This window comes from Cherax quadricarinatus, chromosome 24 (genome assembly GCF_038502225.1).
Source record: "Cherax quadricarinatus isolate ZL_2023a chromosome 24, ASM3850222v1, whole genome shotgun sequence".
NCBI lineage: Eukaryota > Metazoa > Arthropoda > Malacostraca > Decapoda > Parastacidae > Cherax > Cherax quadricarinatus.
The window spans coordinates 17,389,042-17,409,788 of record NC_091315.1 but is presented as its reverse complement, the minus strand read 5'-3'; the positions used below and the strand labels follow the sequence as shown (position 1 = coordinate 17,409,788).

General features: G+C 42.9%; 1 protein-coding gene across 4 annotated transcripts in view; it reads right to left on the bottom strand.

The window, feature by feature from the left end:
• Positions 1-20,747, bottom strand: part of LOC128690729 (carbohydrate sulfotransferase 3-like) — a 330,456-nt gene that overhangs the window by 4,485 nt on the left and 305,224 nt on the right. The gene's annotated exons all lie outside the window — the stretch shown is intronic.

Below are 20,747 nucleotides of genomic sequence, written 5' to 3'. Positions count from 1 at the left end.
TACATCACTTCTGACATGTATGCCAGGGATGGGGTTCACTTATCCAGGGCAGGTGTGGGTTTTCTTGCTAACTCAGTTGAGGGGGTTGTTAGGACTTTAAAATAGGATTAGTTAGAGGTATGGGTTTAGAAATGATAAATAATGAGTGTGGATATATTGACTTATGCTCTGATATTAAGAATCTTAATAGTAACTGTCATGGAGTAACTATGGGTATTGATAATTTCAGAAATTGTGTAAAAACAAAGATGAATAGGAAAAATGTGCAGAAGAAAAAACATATGATGGTATTTTATGCTAACAGTCGAAGTGCAAGAAATAAAATTAATGAACTACGTTTGGTAGCATGTGCTGGGAACTTTGATATCACTGCATTAACTGAAACATGGTACGATTTAAAGAGTCGGGATATGACTGCTGAGTGTAATATTCAGGGATTTAAGTTGTTCAATGTGGATAGATCTAATGGGAAGGGGGGAGGAGTTGCATTATATGTTCGAGAAAATATTAATTGTTGCATAAAAACAGGTATAAAAATAGATGGAGCAGTAACAGAATATGTTTGGGTAGAGTTTGTAGAGGGTCAAGAAAAACTAATTCTAGGTGTAATATACCGACCTCCAGGCTTGGATCACGATAGAGGGAGACTTCTTTGGGACGAAATTGTTAGGGCTTCTAGACACAATAACATAGTCATAGTAGGGGACTTTAACTTTAGTCAAATTGACTGGAATTCTTTGACAGGTAATCTAGAGTCCAGTGACTTTATGGAAACAATCCAGGACTGTTTTCTGAAGCAGAGCGTAACAGAGCCTGCCAGGGGTAATAATTTGCTAGACCTAGTCTTGTCAAATAAGGAAACACTCGTGAATAATCTGGAGATCACTGAAGAGCTTGGCACAAATCCATCACTTTTAGCATTAATTGGGAATACAAGAATAATAATAATACAGTAAAAATCCCTGATTTTCGTTCTGCCGATTATAATGGACTGTCTAATCTTGATTGGAGTTATCTAGCTAATGATTTTATTAACGATGATCATACTTATGATTATGAAGGGATCTGCTTTTATGATTTTCTTAATAATGTACACCGTGCCCAGAGTATATACATTCCCCAAAGAGAAATTAGGTCTAATAATAACGATCCCAAATGGGTTAACAGGAGGCTAAAGCATCTATTAGGGGAGAAAAGGGGAATTTATAGGCGCATCAGAAGAGGAGAGGTTAACCTTACTGACCAATATGTTCAGCTTAAAAGAGAAGTAAGAAAGGGGATTAGAAAGGCTAAACGTGACTGTGAAATTAGAGTTGCTAATGAATCAAAGACTAATCCAAAGGGGTTCTTTCAAGTATATAGGACGAAGGTGAAGGAAAAAGTAGGACCTCTGAAAATTGGGAATGGACAGCTGACGGATAACGAACTGGAAATGTGCTCCTTATTTAACGACTATTTTTTGTCAGTTTTTACACAGGAAGATGTAAATGAGATTCCAGTAATTAACGATTATTTAGTTCCTGATGAATTTAAGTTAACTAATATTACTGTCACGAGGGACATGATTATTAAACAGATAGAGAAACTGAAGCAAAATAAGTCCCCGGGACCCGATGAGCTGTTTTCCAGGGTACTTAAGGAATGCAAGATGGAGCTTAGTCAGCCATTAACGAGTGTATTCAATGCGTCCATCCTTACCGGTGTTGTGCCAGAGTTGTGGAAGATGGCTAATGTGGTTCTTATATTCAAATCAGGGGATAAGTCCACTCCTTCAAATTACCGTCCAATAAGCCTGACATCTATAGTGGATGGCGAAACGTCTACAATAAAGATATCCAGATGTTGCACATGTGTCTTAACTTTCATATTGTCGGTATTTTATACCTTTCTTGCACAATTATAGCTGACATTATCAGAAGTCACCTTGAAGAGCATAACTTGATAAATGAATCTCAGCATGGATTCACGAGAGGTCGTTCCTGCCTGACAAACTTACTGACGTTCTTCAATAGAACATTTGAGGCAGTTGACAGTGATAAGGAATATGATATTGTTTATTTGGATTTTAGTAAAGCTTTCGATAGAGTACCTCACAAGAGACTCTTAAGAAAAGTGGCAGCTCATGGTATAGGAGGTAAAGTTCTAGCATGGATTGAGGCATGGCTTACAAATAGAAAGCAGGGAGTTACCATTAATGGAGTGAAATCTGAATGGGGATTAGTCACTAGTGGCGTTCCACAAGGATCAGTTTTAGGGCCTCTCTTGTTCATAATTTACATTAATGACCTTGATGAAGGGATTACGAGTGACATGAGTAAATTTGCTGATGATACAAAGATAGGCCGTATAATTCACTCTGAGGAGGATATCAATGAACTCCAGGACGATTTGGACAAATTAATGTCTTGGTCTGAAAAATGGCAGATGAAGTTCAATGTGGATAAGTGTAAGGTACTTGCCCTTGGTAATGAAAATAACCCTCGAAGCTATAATCTATGTGAAGTAGAGCTTGACCGTACAGAATGTGAAAAAGACTTGGGAGTCATGGTAAGCAGAAATCTAAAGCCAAGATAGCAGTGCCTTAGTGTGCGCAACAAGGCCAACAGATTGATAAATTAGACACATGTGCAACTCTTGGGTATCTTTATTGAGGAAACGTTTCGCCACACAGTGGCTTCATCAGTCCATACAAAGGAGAATCTTGAAGAACAGGAGGAGAATGAGGTAATCAGTCCCTCAACCTTGAGTCGATGTGGTCAGTCCATCAATCTTGAATAGAATACGGCATACGTGCTGAGAAGGAGCTTATAAACCGTTGGCAGGAGAGGTGCAGCAGTCATAGGTCGCGTAACATTTGTTCAATGTTGAAGTAGGTCGTGCCCAAGAATTAGGCAAGCGAAGAATTCCCAAGTATTAAGATCCCAAGAAGTTGCAGTGTCTGACAGGTTTGTAGATGAATGGTTCAGAGAACCGACATGTTGATAAATTAGACACATGTGCAACTCTTGGGTATCTTTATTGAGGAAACGTTTCGCCACACAGTGGCTTCATCAGTCCATACAAAGGAGAATCTTGAAGAACAGGAGGAGAATGAGGTAATCAGTCCCTCAACCTTGAGTCGATGTGGTCAGTCCATCAATCTTGAATAGAATACGGCATACGTGCTGAGAAGGAGCTTATAAACCATTGGCAGGAGAGGTGCAGCAGTCATAGGTCGCGTAACATTTGTTCAATGTTGAAGTAGGTCGTGCCCAAGAATTAGGCAAGCGAAGAATTCCCAAGTATTAAGATCCCAAGAAGTTGCAGTGTCTGACAGGTTTGTAGATGAATGGTTCAGAGAACCGACATGTTGATAAATTAGACACATGTGCAACTCTTGGGTATCTTTATTGAGGAAACGTTTCGCCACACAGTGGCTTCATCAGTCCATACAAAGGAGAATCTTGAAGAACAGGAGGAGAATGAGGTAATCAGTCCCTCAACCTTGAGTCGATGTGGTCAGTCCATCAATCTTGAATAGAATACGGCATACGTGCTGAGAAGGAGCTTATAAACCGTTGGCAGGAGAGGTGCAGCAGTCATAGGTCGCGTAACATTTGTTCAATGTTGAAGTAGGTCGTGCCCAAGAATTAGGCAAGCGAAGAATTCCCAAGTATTAAGATCCCAAGAAGTTGCAGTGTCTGACAGGTTTGTAGATGAATGGTTCAGAGAACCGACATGTTGATAAATTAGACACATGTGCAACTCTTGGGTATCTTTATTGAGGAAACGTTTCGCCACACAGTGGCTTCATCAGTCCATACAAAGGAGAATCTTGAAGAACAGGAGGAGAATGAGGTAATCAGTCCCTCAACCTTGAGTCGATGTGGTCAGTCCATCAATCTTGAATAGAATACGGCATACGTGCTGAGAAGGAGCTTATAAACCGTTGGCAGGAGAGGTGCAGCAGTCATAGGTCGCGTAACATTTGTTCAATGTTGAAGTAGGTCGTGCCCAAGAATTAGGCAAGCGAAGAATTCCCAAGTATTAAGATCCCAAGAAGTTGCAGTGTCTGACAGGTTTGTAGATGAATGGTTCAGAGAACCGACATGTTGATAAATTAGACACATGTGCAACTCTTGGGTATCTTTATTGAGGAAACGTTTCGCCACACAGTGGCTTCATCAGTCCATACAAAGGAGAATCTTGAAGAACAGGAGGAGAATGAGGTAATCAGTCCCTCAACCTTGAGTCGATGTGGTCAGTCCATCAATCTTGAATAGAATACGGCATACGTGCTGAGAAGGAGCTTATAAACCATTGGCAGGAGAGGTGCAGCAGTCATAGGTCGCGTAACATTTGTTCAATGTTGAAGTAGGTCGTGCCCAAGAATTAGGCAAGCGAAGAATTCCCAAGTATTAAGATCCCAAGAAGTTGCAGTGTCTGACAGGTTTGTAGATGAATGGTTCAGAGAACCGACATGTTGATAAATTAGACACATGTGCAACTCTTGGGTATCTTTATTGAGGAAACGTTTCGCCACACAGTGGCTGATGAAGCCACTGTGTGGCGAAACGTTTCCTCAATAAAGATACCCAAGAGTTGCACATGTGTCTAATTTATCAACATGTCGGTTCTCTGAACCATTCATCTACAAACCTGTCAGACACTGCAACTTCTTGGGATCTTAATACTTGGGAATTCTTCGCTTGCCTAATTCTTGGGCACGACCTACTTCAACATTGAACAAATGTTACGCGACCTATGACTGCTGCACCTCTCCTGCCAACGGTTTATAAGCTCCTTCTCAGCACGTATGCCGTATTCTATTCAAGATTGATGGACTGACCACATCGACTCAAGGTTGAGGGACTGATTACCTCATTCTCCTCCTGTTCTTCAAGATTCTCCTTTGTATGGACTGATGAAGCCACTGTGTGGCGATACGTTTCCTCAATAAAGATACCCAAGAGTTGCACATGTGTCTAATTTATCAACATGTCGGTTCTCTGAACCATTCATCTACAAACCTGTCAGACACTGCAACTTCTTGGGATCTTAATACTTGGGAATTCTTCGCTTGCCTAATTCTTGGGCACGACCTACTTCAACATTGAACAAATGTTACGCGACCTATGACTGCTGCACCTCTCCTGCCAACGGTTTATAAGCTCCTTCTCAGCACGTATGCCGTATTCTATTCAAGATTGATGGACTGACCACATCGACTCAAGGTTGAGGGACTGATTACCTCATTCTCCTCCTGTTCTTCAAGATTCTCCTTTGTATGGACTGATGAAGCCACTGTGTGGCGAAACGTTTCCTCAATAAAGATACCCAAGAGTTGCACATGTGTCTAATTTATCAACATGTCGGTTCTCTGAACCATTCATCTACAAAGGCCAACAGATTACTTGGATTTATCTCAAGAAGTATAAGTAACAGAAGTCCAAAAGTTATTTTACAGCTCTATACATCACTAGTGAGGCCTCATTTAGATTATGCTGCTCAGTTTTGGTCTCCTTACTACAGGATGGACATAGACTCATTAGAGAGCATTCAGAGAAGAATGACTAAAATGATTTACTGTGTAAGGAACCTCCCGTATGAAGATAGACTTAAAGCCTTAAATCTTCACTCTCTGGAGAGGCGTAGAATGAGAGGAGATAGCATTGAAGTGTATAAGTGGATGACGGGCATAAACAAGGGAGATATTAATAAAGTACTGAGGGTGTCGAACCAGGTAAGAACCAGAAATAATGGATATAAGTTGGATAAATTTAGATTTAGAAAGGACATAGGTAAGTACTGGTTTTCTAACAGAGTTGTAGATGCGTGGAACAGTCTTCCTAGTGGGGTGATAGAGGCTAGGACCTTGGGTAGCTTTAAGAAGAGACTGGACAAATATATGAGTGGGAGGGGCTGGGTTTGATTGGTGTCCTTGGGTACGGGAGTTATTTCTTGGGTGGTATTGTATACCATTTTGATGTTCACAGAGATCGTTTTGATAAGGACCTGCCTCGTATGGGCCAGTAGGCCTTCTGCAGTGTTCCTACATTCTTATGTTCTTATGTTCTTATGAATGGCCCCCACGGTACATCTGACACGCGTGTCGTAACACATGTACGACACGCGTGACCTTCATTACTAATTATTTCTTGGGTAATGTTCTTCCCAGTGAGTGACTGTTATCTCATCATTTAAAAGGATCATGTTCTTGAACAGCAGCTGTTGCTGATCTCTGAAAAATGAGTTCATGTTATCTATAGTTTCAGTGACGTTACTTACCAGAGTTTTGTGAAGGAAGCTTTCTTTTACACAGTTGAATTTGAAGATTGAGACACTTATGCAGCCACTGATGAAGCCACTGTGTGGCGAAACGTTTCCTGAATAAAGATTCCCATATGCTGCATAAGTGTCTCAATCTTCAACTTGTCGGTTTTTCAAACCATTCATCACAACTGTCAGACACTGCAGCATCATGGGATCTTGTTACAAAGAATTCTTCAACACTTGTTCAACCTTTGGACGAAGACCTACTTCGACTAGTGGATGGTACCACTATGACCCCGCCTCCGCCTGCTTCACGTCACCTCACTACAGTATATAAGCCACGTCTACGGCCGTATGCTGTACATTCTACAAGATTGATGGACTGAACACATCGACTCCACGCTGAGGGACTGATTACCTCATACTCCTTCTCTCCTTACGCCTTCCTCTTTGTATTGGACTGATGAAGCCACTGTGTGGCGAAACGTTTCCTGAATAAAGATTCCCATATGCTGCATAAGTGTCTCAATCTTCAACTTGTCGGTTTTTCAAACCATTCATCACAACTGTCAGACACTGCAGCATCATGGGATCTTGTTACAAAGAATTCTTCAACACTTGTTCAACCTTTGGACGAAGACCTACTTCGACTAGTGGATGGTACCACTATGACCCCGCCTCCGCCTGCTTCACGTCACCTCACTACAGTATATAAGCCACGTCTACGGCCGTATGCTGTACATTCTACAAGATTGATGGACTGAACACATCGACTCCACGCTGAGGGACTGATTACCTCATACTCCTTCTCTCCTTACGCCTTCCTCTTTGTATTGGACTGATGAAGCCACTGTGTGGCGAAACGTTTCCTGTATAAAGATTCCCATATGCTGCATAAGTGTCTCAATCTTCAACTTGTCGGTTTTTCAAACCATTCATCACAGTTGAATTTGCAGACTAAATGCTGTTATCCTACTGTAGCTCGATTCAAATTCCAGCCCTGTCTCACTGTTACCCCCGTCCCCTTCCCAGGATGCCGTCTAAAACAGTCAACCTCTCTCTCTCTGGTAGGTAAGACACAAAGGCAACAGTTAGGCAACTTTATTCCGAAACGTTTCGCCTACACAGTAGGCTTCTTCAGTCGAATACAGAAAGTAGGCAGGAACAGTAGAGATGTGAAGACGATGTAATCAGTCCATCACCCTTGAAGTCGTAGAATTTGAGGTTGTCAGTCCCTCAGCCTGGAGAGTTCAGTTCCATAGTCAGGAACTATCTGAAGATCAAGCGACTGTGCGGAGACTTAAATACTGTCGGAAGGAGAGGTGCATAGTAGTAGTGAGAATGTAGCCACTGATAGGTCAGGTCCCTCTCAGATCCAACAGTTCTCACTTGAAAGGGTTGTCCAAGGTGTTTTCTGTACCAAGAGGCCATGTGTTGCAGTGTCTGACAAGATGAACATCAAAATGGTATAAAATACCGACAGGTTGGTAGGTAAGACACAAAGGCAACAGTTAGGCAATTTTATTCCGAAACGTTTCGCCTACACAGTAGGCTTCTTCAGTCGAATACAGAAAGTAGGCAGGAACAGTAGAGATGTGAAGACGATGTAATCAGTCCATCACCCTTGAAGTCGTAGAATTTGAGGTTGTCAGTCCCTCAGCCTGGAGAGTTCAGTTCCATAGTCAGGAACTATCTGAAGATCAAGCGACAGTGCGGAGACTTAAATACTGTCGGAAGGAGAGGTGCATAGTAGTAGTAGTAGTAGTAGTAGTAGTAGTAGTAGTAGTAGTAGTAGTAGTAGTAGTAGTAGTGAGAATGTAGCCACTGATAGGTCAGGTCCCTCTCAGATCCAACAGTTCTCACTTGAAAGGGTTGTCCAAGGTGTTTTCTGTACCAAGAGGCCATGTGTTGCAGTGTCTGACAAGATGAACATCAAAATGGTATAAAATACCGACAGGTTGGTAGGTAAGACACAAAGGCAACAGTTAGGCAACTTTATTCCGAAACGTTTCGCCTACACAGTAGGCTTCTTCAGTCGAATACAGAAAGTAGGCAGGAACAGTAGAGATGTGAAGACGATGTAATCAGTCCATCACCCTTGAAGTCGTAGAATTTGAGGTTGTCAGTCCCTCAGCCTGGAGAGTTCAGTTCCATAGTCAGGAACTATCTGAAGATCAAGCGACTGTTGGATCTGAGAGGGACCTGACCTATCAGTGGCTACATTCTCACTACTACTACTACTACTATGCACCTCTCCTTCCGACAGTATTTAAGTCTCCGCACAGTCGCTTGATCTTCAGATAGTTCCTGACTATGGAACTGAACTCTCCAGGCTGAGGGACTGACAACCTCAAATTCTACGACTTCAAGGGTGATGGACTGATTACATCGTCTTCACATCTCTACTGTTCCTGCCTACTTTCTGTATTCGACTGAAGAAGCCTACTGTGTAGGCGAAACGTTTCGGAATAAAGTTGCCTAACTGTTGCCTTTGTGTCTTACCTACCAACCTGTCGGTATTTTATACCATTTTGATGTTCATCTTGTCAGACACTGCAACACATGGCCTCTTGGTACAGAAAACACCTTGGACAACCCTTTCAAGTGAGAACTGTTGGATCTGAGAGGGACCTGACCTATCAGTGGCTACATTCTCACTACTACTACTACTCCTATGCACCTCTCCTTCCGACAGTATTTAAGTCTCCGCACAGTCGCTTGATCTTCAGATAGTTCCTGACTATGGAACTGAACTCTCCAGGCTGAGGGACTGACAACCTCAAATTCTACGACTTCAAGGGTGATGGACTGATTACATCGTCTTCACATCTCTACTGTTCCTGCCTACTTTCTGTATTCGACTGAAGAAGCCTACTGTGTAGGCGAAACGTTTCGGAATAAAGTTGCCTAACTGTTGCCTTTGTGTCTTACCTACCAACCTGTCGGTATTTTATACCATTTTGATGTTTCTCTCTCTCTCTCTCTCTCTCTCTCTCTCTCTCTCTCTCTCTCTCTCTCTCTCTCCCTCCCTCCCTAGCCGAGAGAAAATACAAATAAGAACAACGGAACACCATAAAAAGTAATGTTTTTCTCCAGTAAATTTTTCTTCAATTGAAGAGCTAAACCCCCTTTAGGCCATTCAACGCAACGAGTAGTGGAGACTCGATCCTCCGTTCGCTGACCGTGGCGTAGTCTCTGCTTCTGTAAAAGCAAAAGAGGTCAAACGCATCCTACTGCAACCATACTTCAATAAAAAATGTTTTTAAAGCTCTGGAAAAGGTTCCATCAAAGTTCCTTCCTTGATGCCAATGTGGGGCTCTTGATCCAAAGAATTGCTACTTGCCTCCCATTACCCTGGCTCCTGCATGATCCCTACGGGCTTTGCGCACCGCTCTCCCTCCCCAAGAATGAAAAACTAATAATGTGAAAAAGTCATTCCATCAAGGTCACACCACACATGAAAGACGCAGAGAAACACGCTCTATTTACTAGGATTTAAAAAAAAAAAAAAATGTTGTCGACATTTTTCCCGTTGAAGGACTAAGCTGCAGCTAAATAATAGGAAGATTCAAAGGCAATTCATGAGAGTTGTTGTTTTTTCTAAGATAAAGCCAACAGTCATACTAGTCAAAACATTTTATACCGTAAAATTTAGTTTTTGAGAATAACGGGAAGAAAAGTAAGTTATGAATGGATAATTTATCAGCTACACGAGCACCACCAAGGCCGTGACGAGCATCACCAAGGCCGTGACGAGCACCACCAAGGCCGTGACGAGCATCACCAAGGCCGTGTTTCACCTCCACACCATCAGTGAAGGATACTTTGACCCCTGTAATACGGATTCAGGGATACATTAACCCTTGTATTACGGATTTAGGGATATTTTAACGCCTGTAATACGGATTCAAGTATACTGTAACCCCTGTAACGCGTTTTCAAGGATACTTGAACTCCTGTAATACGGATTAAAGTCAACTATCAGCATGCATACAATAAGAGATATACACCTCACAATGTATATACCCTTGTACCTAAGTGGAATTAGAAACAAATTATCTCCCTAAATATAAGCTAAAATTGAGAAATATATATACTACACTAGTGAATTTCAAATTAACTTTCAAATGTTTCGGTGATGAAATATTAAAAAAAAATCCATCTTACATTAAACTGGAATCAGAATCTACAGCTGTAGGCTTCACGTCTACAGCAAATATTTAGATTCAATGTCAAAACTTCAGTTACCTGCTTCCACATGTAACTACTAAGAAAAGAGGTCGGGTTTAGTTCACTGGGTTTAAATCCCATCGACTAAAAGAAGTTCCTTATAGCAGCGTGTCTTACACACTATGTAAAGGATATTTTATTCCCTCAAATAGGGATCAGAGTAAACTCTCAGTGTGCATACACTGATGATCTACACAACGAAACGATGTCCGGTAGAAACATTGTATTTGTCTTCAGATACACACCTCTGTGTATACAATATATCCTAGACAGAGAACAGAGTAGATATGATAACCACATATAATATCGCAGGATACTAGAAACTATATATATATATATATATATATATATATATATATATATATATATATATATATATATATATATATATATATATATATATATATATATTGTCACCATCAGTAAGAAGAAACAGCTACAATTATAAACTTTGTAAGATTAAAGTTATCTAAGTAACACAAGGCAGAGCTGAACGAAAAGTCCGCACAGTTTATAAAGTTTACCTAACAACTTGTCCGTTATAAATGCTGGTTTCCTCTCGTGAAATGTGCTCGTGTAGGCTACCTAAATTCCCTGTTAAATTAACGCAATATAATGTTGCTTTTAATATGTTATAACTTGTTTATATATAATGTATAAGTTGAGACACACAACAGCGACTCACTTAAACAAATATATTGTTACAGGTTTGAAAGCATTTTTAATACTATTTCTTAATATTATCCAGCTTAATGATCAAATTTGCTCCTGGTGGAAAAGGATGTGATACTCGATAAGTTTTATTGATAAAACTTGAAAATTATACACTGCAGAGCTCATTAAAATAATTCATCTCCATCTGAAAAAGAGACGCTAACGTTGAAAGTTTGAAGCCGATCACAAGGGGCATTCTCCAGTTATCACACGGAATTCAACAATTTCGAGCCTTTTAAATGCTTTTGTTTATTAATAAATTTGCACCTACACAATCAGAACTTATGGAATATCATCCTTTTTAATATATACTTCAACATTAATATTTTAAGGAACTCTTCACTTACTGAAACAAAATGAATATCACAGGTTATTTAGCAACCATTTTTTTGTTTACAAGACTTGTAATCAGAAAAAAGTGCTAGATGTTTGAAGTGGATCGGTCGAGTCATTCTCCAGGTACTACATGGATTCCTAGATTCCAGTTTTTTCTTTTAACTATTTTAGTATAATGGTAAATTTGCAGCGACATAAAGTATATTTAGGTACTGTTCTGAAAGTAATATGTAACAACCATTCGATAACAGCTGTTCACCAGAGGTAAACTGTGGTAAAGTGTTCACCAGAGGTAAACTGTGGTACAGTGTTCACCAGAGGTAAACTGTGGTACAGTGTTCACCAGAGGTAAACTGTGGTAAAGTGTTCACCAGAGGTAAACTGTGGTACAGTGTTCACCAGATGTAAACTGTGGTACAGTGTTCACCAGAGGTAAACTCTGGTACAGTGTTCACCAGAGGTAAACTGTGGTAAAGTGTTCACCAGAGGTAAACTCTGGTACAGTGTTCACCAGAGGTAAACTGTGGTAAAGTGTTCACCAGAGGTAAACTCTGGTACAGTGTTCAGCAGAGGTAAACTCTGGTACAGTGTTCAGCAGAGGTAAACTGTGGTACAGTGTTCACCAGAGGTAAACTGTGGTACAGTGTTCACCAGAGGTAAACTGTGGTACAGTGTTCACCAGAGGTAAACTGTGGTACAGTGCTCACCAGACGTAAACTGTGGTACAGTGTTCACCAGAGGTAAACTGTGGTAAAGTGTTCAGCAGAGGTAAACTCTGGTGCAGTGTTCAGCAGAGGTAAACTGTGGTGCAGTGTTCACCAGAGGTAAACTGTGGTACAGTGTTCACCGGAGGTAAACTGTGGTACAGTGTTCACCGGAGGTAAACTGTGGTACAGTGTTCACCAGAGGTAAACTCTGGTACAGTGTTCAGCAGACGTAAACTGTGGTACAGTGTTCACCAGAGGTAAACTGTGGTACAGTGTTCAGCAGAGGTAAACTCTGGTACAGTGTTCAGCAGAGGTAAACTGTGGTACAGTGTTCACCAGAGGTAAACTGTGGTACAGTGTTCACCAGAGGTAAACTGTGGTACAGTGTTCAGCAGAGGTAAACTCTGGTGCAGTGTTCACCAGAGGTAAACTGTGGTACAGTGTTCACCGGAGGTAAACTGTGGTACAGTGTTCACCGAAGGTAAACTGTGGTACAGTGTTCACCAGAGGTAAACTCTGGTACAGTGTTCAGCAGACGTAAACTGTGGTAAAGTGTTCACCAGAGGTAAACTCTGGTACAGTGTTCAGCAGAGGTAAACTCTGGTACAGTGTTCAGCAGAGGTAAACTGTGGTACAGTGTTCACCAGAGGTAAACTGTGGTAAAGTGTTCAGCAGAGGTAAACTCTGGTGCAGTGTTCAGCAGAGGCAAACTGTGGTGCAGTGTTCACCAGAGGTAAACTGAGGTACAGTGTTCACCGGAGGTAAACTGTGGTACAGTGTTCACCAGAGGTAAACTCTGGTACAGTGTTCAGCAGACGTAAACTGTGGTACAGTGTTCACCAGAGGTAAACTGTGGTACAGTGTTCACCAGAGGTAAACTGTGGTACAGTGTTCACCAGAGGTAAACTGTGGTACAGTGTTCACCAGAGGTAAACTCTGGTGCAGTGTTCAGCAGAGGTAAACTGTGGTGCAGTGTTCACCAGAGGTAAACTGTGGTGCAGTGTTCACCGGAGGTAAACTGTGGTACAGTGTTCACCAGAGGTAAACTCTGGTACAGTGTTCAGCAGACGTAAACTGTGGTAAAGTGTTCACCAGAGGTAAACTCTGGTACAGTGTTCAGCAGAGGTAAACTCTGGTACAGTGTTCAGCAGAGGTAAACTGTGGTAAAGTGTTCACCAGAGGTAAACTCTGGTACAGTGTTCAGCAGACGTAAACTGTGGTAAAGTGTTCACCAGAGGTAAACTCTGGTACAGTGTTCAGCAGAGGTAAACTCTGGTACAGTGTTCAGCAGAGGTAAACTGTGGTAAAGTGTTCAGCAGAGGTAAACTCTGGTGCAGTGTTCAGCAGAGGTAAACTGTGGTGCAGTGTTCACCAGAGGAAAACTGTGGTACAGTGTTCACCGGAGGTAAACTGTGGTACAGTGTTCACCGGAGGTAAACTGTGGTACAGTGTTCACCAGAGGTAAACTCTGGTACAGTGTTCAGCAGACGTAAACTGTGGTAAAGTGTTCACCAGAGGTAAACTCTGGTACAGTGTTCAGCAGAGGTAAACTCTGGTACAGTGTTCAGCAGAGGTAAACTGTGGTACAGTGTTCACCAGAGCTAAACTGTGGTACAGTGTTCACCAGAGGTAAACTGTGGTACAGTGTTCACCAGAGGTAAACTATGGTACAGTGCTCACCAGACGTAAACTGTGGTACAGTGTTCACCAGAGGTAAACTGTGGTAAAGTGTTCAGCAGAGGTAAACTCTGGTGCAGTGTTCAGCAGAGGCAAACTGTGGTGCAGTGTTCACCAGAGGTAAACTGTGGTACAGTGTTCACCGGAGGTAAACTGTGGTACAGTGTTCACCGGAGGTAAACTGTGGTACAGTGTTCACCAGAGGTAAACTCTGGTACAGTGTTCAGCAGACGTAAACTGTGGTACAGTGTTCACCAGAGGTAAACTGTGGTACAGTGTTCACCAGAGGTAAACTGTGGTACAGTGTTCACCAGAGGTAAACTCTGGTACAGTGTTCACCAGAGGTAAACTCTGGTACAGTGTTCACCAGAGGTAAACTGTGGTACAGTGTTCACCAGAGGTAAACTGTGGTACAGTGTTCACCAGAGGTAAACTGTGGTAAAGTGTTCAGCAGAGGTAAACTCTGGTGCAGTGTTCAGCAGAGGTAAACTGTGGTGCAGTGTTCACCAGAGGTAAACTGTGGTGCAGTGTTCACCGGAGGTAAACTGTGGTACAGTGTTCACCGGAGGTAAACTGTGGTACAGTGTTCACCAGAGGTAAACTCTGGTACAGTGTTCAGCAGACGTAAACTGTGGTAAAGCGTTCACCAGAGGTAAACTCTGGTACAGTGTTCAGCAGAGGTAAACTCTGGTACAGTGTTCAGCAGAGGTAAACTCTGGTACAGTGTTCACCAGAGGTAAACTGTGGTACAGTGTTCACCAGAGGTAAACTGTGGTACAGTGTTCACCAGAGGTAAACTATGGTACAGTGCTCACCAGACGTAAACTGTGGTACAGTGTTCACCAGAGGTAAACTGTGGTAAAGTGTTCAGCAGAGGTAAACTCTGGTGCAGTGTTCAGCAGAGGCAAACTGTGGTGCAGTGTTCACCAGAGGTAAACTGTGGTACAGTGTTCACCGGAGGTAAACTGTGGTACAGTGTTCACCGGAGGTAAACTGTGGTACAGTGTTCACCAGAGGTAAACTCTGGTACAGTGTTCAGCAGACGTAAACTGTGGTACAGTGTTCACCAGAGGTAAACTGTTGTACAGTGTTCACCAGAGGTAAACTGTGGTACAGTGTTCACCAGAGGTAAACTGTGGTACAGTGTTCACCAGAGGTAAACTGTGGTACAGTGTTCACCAGAGGAAAACTCTGGTACAGTGTTCACCAGAGGTAAACTGTGGTACAGTGTTCACCAGAGGTAAACTGTGGTACAGTGCTCACCAGACGTAAACTGTGGTACAGTGTTCACCAGAGGTAAACTGTGGTACAGTGTTCAGCAGAGGTAAACTGTGGTACAGTGTTCAGCAGAGGTAAACTCTGGAACAGTGTTCAGCAGAGGTAAACTGTGGTACAGTGTTCACCAGAGGTAAACTGTGGTACAGTGTTCAGCAGAGGTAAACTCTGGAACAGTGTTCAGCAGAGGTAAACTGTGGTACAGTGTTCACCAGAGGTAAACTGTGGTACAGTGTTCAGCAGAGGTAAACTCTGGTACAGTGTTCAGCAGAGGTAAACTGTGGTACAGTGTTCACCAGAGGTAAACTGTGGTACAGTGTTCAGCAGAGGTAAACTCTGGAACAGTGTTCACCAGAGGTAAACTCTGGTACAGTGTTCACCAGAGGCAAACTCTGGTACAGGGTTTACCACAGGCAAACTCTGGTACAGTGTTCACCAGAGGTAAATTGTGGTACAGTGTTCACCAGAGGTAAACTGTGGTACAGTGTTCACCAGAAATAAACTGTGGTACAGTGTTCACCAGAGGTAAACTGTGGTAAAGTGTTCAGCAGAGGTAAACTCTGGTGCAGTGTTCAGCAGAGGCAAACTGTGGTGCAGTGTTCACCAGAGGTAAACTGTGGTACAGTGTTCACCGGAGGTAAACTGTGGTACAGTGTTCACCGGAGGTAAACTGTGGTACAGTGTTCACCAGAGGTAAACTCTGGTACAGTGTTCAGCAGACGTAAACTGTGGTACAGTGTTCACCAGAGGTAAACTGTGGTACAGTGTTCACCAGAGGTAAACTGTGGTACAGTGTTCACCAGAGGTAAACTGTGGTACAGTGTTCACCAGAGGTAAACTCTGGTACAGTGTTCACCAGAGGTAAACTGTGGTACAGTGTTCACCAGAGGTAAACTGTGGTACAGTGTTCACGAGAGGTAAACTGTGGTAAAGTGTTCAGCAGAGGTAAACTCTGGTGCAGTGTTCAGCAGAGGTAAACTGTGGTGCAGTGTTCACCAGAGGTAAACTGTGGTGCAGTGTTCACCGGAGGTAAACTGTGGTACAGTGTTCACCGGAGGTAAACTGTGGTACAGTGTTCACCAGAGGTAAACTCTGGTACAGTGTTCAGCAGACGTAAACTGTGGTAAAGTGTTCACCAGAGGTAAACTCTGGTACAGTGTTCAGCAGAGGTAAACTCTGGTACAGTGTTCAGCAGAGGTAAACTGTGGTAAAGTGTTCAGCAGAGGTAAACTCTGGTGCAGTGTTCAGCAGAGGTAAACTGTGGTGCAGTGTTCACCAGAGGTAAACTGTGGTACAGTGTTCACCGGAGGTAAACTGTGGTACAGTGTTCACCGGAGGTAAACTGTGGTACAGTGTTCACCAGAGGTAAACTCTGGTACAGTGTTCAGCAGACGTAAACTGTGGTAAAGTGTTCACCAGAGGTAAACTCTGGTACAGTGTTCAGCAGAGGTAAACTCTGGTACAGTGTTCAGCAGAGGTAAACTGTGGTACAGTGTTCACCAGAGGTAAACTGTGGTACAGTGTTCACCAGAGGTAAACTGTGGTACAGTGTTCACCAGAGGTAAACTATGGTACAGTGCTCACCAGACGTAAACTGTGGTACAGTGTTCACCAGAGGTAAACTGTGGTAAAGTGTTCAGCAGAGGTAAACTCTGGTGCAGTGTTCAGCAGAGGCAAACTGTGGTGCAGTGTTCACCAGAGGTAAACTGTGGTACAGTGTTCACCGGAGGTAAACTGTGGTACAGTGTTCACCGGAGGTAAACTGTGGTACAGTGTTCACCAGAGGTAAACTCTGGTACAGTGTTCAGCAGACGTAAACTGTGGTACAGTGTTCACCAGAGGTAAACTGTGGTACAGTGTTCACCAGAGGTAAACTGTGGTACAGTGTTCACCAGAGGTAAACGGTGGTACAGTGTTCACCAGAGGTAAACGGTGGTACAGTGTTCACCAGAGGTAAACTGTGGTACAGTGTTCACCAGAGGAAAACTCTGGTACAGTGTTCACCAGAGGTAAACTGTGGTACAGTGTTCACCAGAGGTAAACTGTGGTACAGTGCTCACCAGACGTAAACTGTTGTACAGTGTTCACCAGAGGTAAACTGTGGTACAGTGTTCAGCAGAGGTAAACTGTGGTACAGTGTTCAGCAGAGGTAAACTCTGGAACAGTGTTCAGCAGAGGTAAACTGTGGTACAGTGTTCACCAGAGGTAAACTGTGGTACAGTGTTCAGCAGAGGTAAACTCTGGAACAGTGTTCAGCAGAGGTAAACTGTGGTACAGTGTTCACCAGAGGTAAACTGTGGTACAGTGTTCAGCAGAGGTAAACTCTGGAACAGTGTTCACCAGAGGTAAACTCTGGTACAGTGTTCACCAGAGGCAAACTCTGGTACAGGGTTTACCACAGGCAAACTCTGGTACAGTGTTCACCAGAGGTAAATTGTGGTACAGTGTTCACCAGAGGTAAACTGTGGTACAGTGTTCACCAGAAATAAACTGTGGTACAGTGTTCACCAGAGGTAAACTGTGGTACAGTGTTCAGCAGAGGTAAACTCTGGTACAGTGTTCAGCAGAGGTAAACTCTGGTACAGTGTTCACCAGAGGTAAACTCTGGTACAGTGTTCAGCAGAGGTAAACTGTGGTACAGTGTTCAGCAGAGGTAAACTGTGGTACAGTGTTCAGCAGAGGTAAACTGTGGTACAGTGTTCAGCATGGGTAAACTCTGGTACAGTGTTCAGCAGAGGTAAACTGTGGTACAGTGTTCAGCAGAGGTAAACTCTGGTACAGTGTTCAGCAGAGGTAAACTCTGGTACAGTGTTCAGCAGACGTAAACTCTGGTACAGTGTTCAGCAGAGGTAAACTGTGGTACAATGTTCACCACAGGTAAACTCTGGTACAGTGTTCTTCAGTTTTATCTTGGAGAGAGTGAGTCAACCTTGGGAAACTCTCTAGCCAACTGGGACACCTTATCATAAGACCTATCAAACATTCTATTTGCGGGTATCAGAACACACACACACACACACACACACACACACACACACACACGATGTTGAGGACATCACATATGGAAGACACCTCGGGGCCAGTGACCACGTGGTTGTGAGCTTCGAATACGTAGTAGAGTTACGAATGGAGAGGGGAGAAGGAAGGGCAGGACGAATGAAGCCAGACTACAAGAGAGGGGACTACACAGACATGAAAAATTTCCTGCACGAGGTTCAGTGGAACAGAGAGCTGGCAGGGAAGTCAGTAAATGAGATAATGGAATATATAACAATAAAATGCAAGGAAGCTGAAGAGAGGTTTGTACCCAAAGGTAACGGAAATAACGAGAAGGCCAGGATGAGCCCTTGGTTCACTCAGAGGTGCAGAGAGGCCAAAAGCAAGTGTGCTAGAGAATGGAAGAAGTATAGAAGGCAAAGAACCCAGGAGAATAAGGAGAGCAGTCGTAGGGCCAGAAACGAATATGCACAGATAAAAAACAAGGCCCAACGGCAATACGAAAATGACATGGCAGCGAAAGCCAAATCTGACCCAAAGCTGTTGTACAGTCACATCAGGAGGAAAACAACAGTCAAGGACCAGGTAATCAGGTTGAGAATGGATGGAGGCAGATCACAAGAAACGACCGAGAAGTATGTGAGGAGCTCAACACGATATTCAAAGAAGTGTTCACAGAGGAGATAGAAGGGACTCCAGAAAGAGAGAGAGAAAGAGAGAGAGAGAGAGAGAGAGAGAGAGAGAGAGAGAGAGAGAGAGAGAGAGAGAGAGAGAGAGAGAGAGAGAGAGAGTAATTCTACCAACATTATTACAAGATTTCTGTTATATGGGATCAACTTTGTCATCCTCCTTGGTACGTTTTCTAGAGCATTTATATCGATTCTGTAATACGGTTACCAAAACTGTGCATCATAATCTAAATGAGGCCTAACAAAAGATATATAGAGTTGAAGAACAACCTGAGAACTTCTATTATTTATACATCTTGGTATGAAGCCAAGGATTATGTTAGCTTTATTGCGAACACTTACGTACTGTTGTCTTGATTTCAGATTACTGCTAACCCGAACTCCTATACCATTTTCTCAATCCGTAATATTAAGATCTACATTTAGTTTATATATGTCATGGTTATTTTCCTGTCCAACATTAAGAACTTTGCATTTGTCTATATTAAACTGCATCTGCCACTTCTCCGACCACTGCATCAGTCTATTCAAATCATCGTGGGGTGCTCTAATGTCCTCATTAGAATGAATCGGACGGTCTGTTTTGGTGTCATCAGCAAATTTGCTTATGACGCTATTTATTCCCTCATCTATGTCGTTTATGTAAATTGTGAACAACAAGGGGCCCAACACTGGCCCCTGTGGAACACCGCTTGTGACATGCCCCTATTCTGATTTCTCCCCACTTATGCAAACTCTCTGCTGCCTATTTGTCAAGCATGCCTCTACCCCGGAAAAAAATTTCTCCTATTCCGTGTGCCTTAAGTTTCCTTAATAGCCTCTGATATGGAACTCTATCGAAAGTCTTACTGAAATCCATACACACAACATCATATTCAATACCATGATCTACCTCCTCAAATACCATAGTGAAGTTAGTAAATTCATAAGACAGGAATGTCCCTTTGTAAAACCGTGCTGAGATTCATTAACCAATTTATGCCTTTTAAGATGGTTACGAATTGCTTCGGCAATTATTAATTCCATAATTTTTCCAACTATGCAGGTAAGGCTTATTGGTCTATAGTTCGAAGCGTTCGGCTGAGTTTTCTTGGACTGTAAGAAGGCTTTTGACACAGTTCCACGTAAGAGATTAGTGCATCAGCTGGAGGACCAGGCAGGTATAACAAGGCGCTGCAATGGATCAGGGAATACTTATTGGGAAGACGTCAGAGTCATGGTACGTGACGAAGTGTCAGAGTGGGTGCCTGTGACGATCGGGGTTCCACAGCGGTCAGTCCAAGGATCGGTGCTGTTTCTGGTATATGTGAACATCACAGAATGAATAGACTCAGAAGTGTCACTGTTTGAAGATGATGCGAAGTTGATGAGAAGAGTTCAATGGGACTACGACCAGGCAGAACTACAAAGGGATCTGGACAGGCTGCAGGCCTGGTTCAGAAACTGGCTCCAGGAGTTCAACCCCACCAAGTGCAAAGTCATGAAGATTGGGGAAAGGCAAAGAAGTTCGCAGACAGAGTACATTCTGGGGGGCTAAAGACTACAAACCTCACTCAAGGAAAATTATCTTGGGGCGAGTATAACACCAGGCACATCTCTTGAGGCGCACATCAACCAAATAACTGCTGCAGCATATGGGCGCCTAGCAAACGTAAGAATAGCATTCCGACATCTCAATAAGTAATTGTTCAGGACCCTGTACACTCTGTATGTCAGGCCTATATTGGAGTATGCAGCACCAGCTTGGAAACTACACCTAGGCAAGCATGAACGGAAGTTAGAGAAAGTGCAAAGGTTTGCAACAAGATTAGTCACGGAGCTAAGGGGTATGCCCTACGAGGAGAGGTTAAGGGAAATCGACCTGACGACA